The following is a 4,542-nucleotide window of genomic DNA, read 5'->3' on the forward strand; positions in this document are numbered from 1 at the left end:
ATCATCAATTTTATTCTTCCATTGGAGTTCCGACTTCTTCCTATCATCCTTCCGGCTATAATTATCAACCATAAAACATGGTTCATGCAAACGGGGAGCTCTCATGGTCTTGTCAAGATTGAAAGTTATGCTCTCATCTCCCATTTCTAGAGTGAGCTCTCCATGCTTCACATCAATCACCGCACCCGCGGTGTGCAAGAAAGGTCTACCTAGAAAAATTGGAATATTGGAGTCTTCTTCCATGTCAACAATGACAAAGTCCACCGGGATGAAAAATTTACCAACTCTTACGGGAACATCTTCCCATATCCCTAATGGTGTCTTCGTCGATCTATCGGCCATTTGGAGTGTGATATTGGTGCATTTAAGCTCTCCCATCCCTAACCTTTTACTTACCTAGTACGGCATAACACTCACACTAGCCCCTAGATCATATAAGGCTTTGTTGATCGTGGTGTCGCCAATGGTGCACGGTATTGAGAAGCTTCCCGGATCTTTAAGTTTTGGAGGTGAACTCCCTTGAAGTATTGCACTACTCACCTTAGTGAAGGCGATAGTCTCAAGCTTCCGGATCGACTTCTTCTTTGTAAGGATGTCTTTCATGTATTTTGCATAGGCCGGCACGTGATTGATTAATTCCGTGAAAGGAATCGAGACTTCCAAATTCTTCACAATCTCCATAAATTTTCCAAGTTGGTCATCAAATTTGGGCTTGTCTTGACGACTCGGAAAAGAAAGTATAATCACAATGGGCTCCTTCTCCTTGACCTTGTTTTCATTTTTCTTTGATATTTCTTCTTTTGATGGTTCTCTATCCTTGGAGTTTTGCATAATTTATTCTTTGTCACTAGCTTCCACAACTTCATCCTCAACTTGCTTCTTCGGTGCTTCATACCTTGTACCACTCCTCAAGTGAATGGCACTAACCGTTTCATGTCTTGGGGGATTACTTTGAGGTGGTAATTGCCCCTTTTGTCTTTGTGAGCTTGAAGATGCTAGTTGAGTCAATTGGGTTTCCAACATTTTGGTGTAAGCTAGGATGTTGTTGATGGTGATTTCCTTTGCTTGACTATCCTTTTGCATTTGAGTGAAAAACTCTTGTTGATTCTTTTGCATTTGGAGGACCGCTTTTTGAACATCAAAACCTTGGTCATTTTGTTGATTGTATGGAGTTTGATTTTGATAACCTTGGTTTTGGTTGTAAAAGGGTCTTTGATTTTGGTTTCTCATGGGAGGTAGGGTGTATGTTGTTTGAGGGTTTTGAACATTTTGGCTTTTGTATGAGAGATTTGGATGGAATTTGGTGTTTTCATTGTAATAGTTTGAATAAGGGGTACCACTCTTGTATGCTTGAAAAGCATTCACTTGTTCATTTGTTCCCCTACATTCACTTTGGTCATGTCCCAAAGTTACACAATTCTCACATATCACACTTGGGATTGATGAAGATGCGGTCATGGCATTAACATAATGCTTTGGTGATTTTGAGGCTTCTTCAAGTCTAGCCATAGCTTTTTCAAACTTCAAATTGATGGTATCAATGTGAGCACTAAGTTGAGCACCCAATTGAGTAATAGAGTCCACTTCATGCTTTCCTCCTCTAGTAGCCTTGCGAGGCCTACTATATTGTGAGTTATGGACCGCCATTTCCTCAATTTTGTTCCAAGTTTGATTGTCATCAACTTCGGTAAACATTCCATTTGATCCCATGTTGAGAATGTTTCTTGAGTCTTCATAGAGACCGTTCCAAAATTGGTGTACCAAGAACCACTCGCTAAGTCCATGGTGAGGACATGAGCGACAAATTCCCTTGAATCGCTCCCAAGCTTCATACAAAGATTCTTCATATCTTTGCTTAAAGCCCGTAATTTGAGCTCTTAGCATGTTAGTCTTTTCCGGTGGATAGAACTTTTTGTAGAAAGCTAGAGCCAATTTCTTCCAAGAATCAATTCCGAGAGTAGCCTTATCAAGGCCTTTCAACCATTGTTTCGCGGTGCCAATTAGAGAAAAAAGAAATAAGACCCATCGAATTTGGTCTTGGGTTACACCGGTTTGAGATATCGCATCACAATAGTCACAAAAAGTCTCCATGTGAGAGTGAGGGTCTTCACTAGGCATCCCCCCAAATTGGCTTCTTTCGACTAATTGGGTAAATGCGGATTTGGCAATAAAATTTCCGGTTAAGTGTTGTGGTGTGGGAGTACCATTAGGTAGGGTCTCCTCGGTTGGTACGGAATGTGATGAAAATTTAGGCATTGTGGGTTGATTTTGTGTTGGATTTTGTGTTGGGTTCTCCTCACCTTCTCTTGCAAAAGAGTTGATGAACTCAATAGTGTTTGGTTGACTACCTACAACCTCACCAATACCTCTCAAAGTTCTCCTAGCAAGTCTTTTATTGGTTGTCAAAGTCCTTTCAATTTCGTGATCAAAGGGTAACAAGTTACCTTGTGATCTTCTAGACATGCAAAATATCAAACAACTCGAAAATAATTAGAACAAGCCTTGAGGAGTTTCACTTCCCCAAGGCAAAGAAAGACACAACTAATAACAATACAAGAAAATCTAAATCAAGTTAACACCGTCCCCGGTAAAGGCGCCATTTTTGGTCGTGTTCCCTTTGAAGGGTTTAGTTTTCAGTACTTGTCGTTAGGAGCACCTAGACCAAAACACAATTTATAACTTCACAAACAACTCTACAATTAGTAAAGAGGCAAGTAAAGGCCGGATCCCAAGGGACGGGAATTGAGATGAGATTTTCTATTGCAACTAGTGGTGTCTAAGGGTGTCACAATTTGGGGTTTGAAGTAGAAGATCACTAAACTAAATAGCAATGAAAGTAAACAAGCAAGATGAATTAAAAGGGATGTAAACAATTGATAAAAGGCACAAGGGTGTCATGAGGTCATAGGGGATTCATGGGAATTGATCATACAAACATATTCTCAAATTATAAGCAAGCAATTATTGTTGTGATGGATCGAGTTGGTTTATATCTTACAATCCTAGGAAAGTTTGGGTCCCGGAGCCGAATCGATTAGATTGTACAACACCTACAAATCGACTTAATCTTCCCTACTCAACTATATGCATGGTCTAATGAGACTCGAGTTGGTTTATGTCTTACAAGTCTCATTGAAAAGATAGGTGATGGGTAAAAAATGCAAGGATTCATAGACTCGTATTTCATCAAACATAACATGTGCATAAGTTGAGATCACAACAAGCAAGCAAATAAACTATGAAAACATATTAAATTAAGCATGAATCATCCCCCATGTTGGTTTCCCCTAATTACCCATTAACCCTAGCTAAAGAAACTACTCACTCATTATCATGTTGAACATGCTAGCAAGGTTGTCAATCATACCAACAAAGTAACACATGATGAATAAATGAAAATGATTAACAATAATTAAAAAGGGATTAAGAGAATTATACCTACTAATGATTCCAATAAAGCAAAGAATAATAGAAGTACTTGATGATAGATTGGAAGGTTGTCAATCTCCCAATAATAACCCAAATAATCTTCAATTACCCAAAACAAAGGATGAACAAGAGAGAGATTAAGGAAATGAAACTTGTATTAAAACTTGATTAAATGTTGATTATAAGATTAAAGAGAGATTTGATTGATATTAACTACACTAAAGATTTCTAATAAGAACATGCTCTTCTAATTAGCCTAATGGGGTATTTATAGTGGGGATTAGTTACATAGATTAGGGTTTACTAAGGGCTTAAATGACGATTAAGTCCTTGAGGAATCGCCGGTCTCTAGGGAGACTCCGGTCTCCTTTTTTCCGGTCTTAGAAAAATATGCGCATCCTTCCTTGAAGCTTGTAGAAGACGAAAAGGCTGTTAGAGAATCCGGGCGTCCAGGGCACGGGACGGGCGGATTTGGGTGATTCTGGACGGGCGTCCAGATGGGGAAGACGGGCGGATTTGGGGTGTTTTGGACGGGCGTCCACAGGGGGAAGACGCTCGGATTGTGGGTGCTGGACGGGCGTCTTGTGGACAATCCGCTCGGATTGTCTTACAGCTTCTTTCTTTCTTCTTTTCTTCTTTTTTCTTTATAAAATCCTTGAGGATTTCCTCGGAGATGCAAGGATCTTTTCTCATCATTGCCCATCTACTATAGTATGTACAAAGGCCTTCTAATCTTGTCTTCTCTTTGATGCTTGGTCATTGAATTCAATCAATTTAGCTTCATTTTGCCATGAAAATGCAAGGTTTGCACTCCTTTCCTACCAAGGACACAAAACCTCAAAGAATATGCAAAACAAAGAACTAAAGACAATAAATGACCCAAATATGCACTAAAAAGCATGGGAACAAGGCTAATTCGGGGACTAAATATGCTCTAATTATGGTCACATCAGGGCTCGACGCCCGCCACCTCGATCTTCTACAAAATTCAAATAAATTCTTTATTTGATGATCATTCATCAGTTTATCAAGTCAGTTCAAAAGGAGAATAAAATACTTACCACGATCGGCCAGTACGCCAGCCTCTAGCGAACGAACAGAGAGTACTTCTCA

The 4,542-nt window shown here is 39.6% G+C and overlaps 1 non-coding gene across 1 annotated transcript; it reads left to right on the forward strand.

Moving 5' to 3' along the window:
- The first annotated feature begins 1,777 nt into the window (after positions 1 to 1,777).
- On the forward strand, positions 1,778 to 1,884 carry LOC141610169 (small nucleolar RNA R71). Its single transcript, XR_012528065.1, has one exon. It is a non-coding gene; the product is annotated as a small nucleolar RNA R71 (small nucleolar RNA).
- The last annotated feature ends 2,658 nt before the right edge of the window (positions 1,885 to 4,542 follow it).

The sequence above is a fragment of the Silene latifolia genome, chromosome 10 (genome assembly GCF_048544455.1).
Source record: "Silene latifolia isolate original U9 population chromosome 10, ASM4854445v1, whole genome shotgun sequence".
Lineage (NCBI taxonomy): Eukaryota > Viridiplantae > Streptophyta > Magnoliopsida > Caryophyllales > Caryophyllaceae > Silene > Silene latifolia.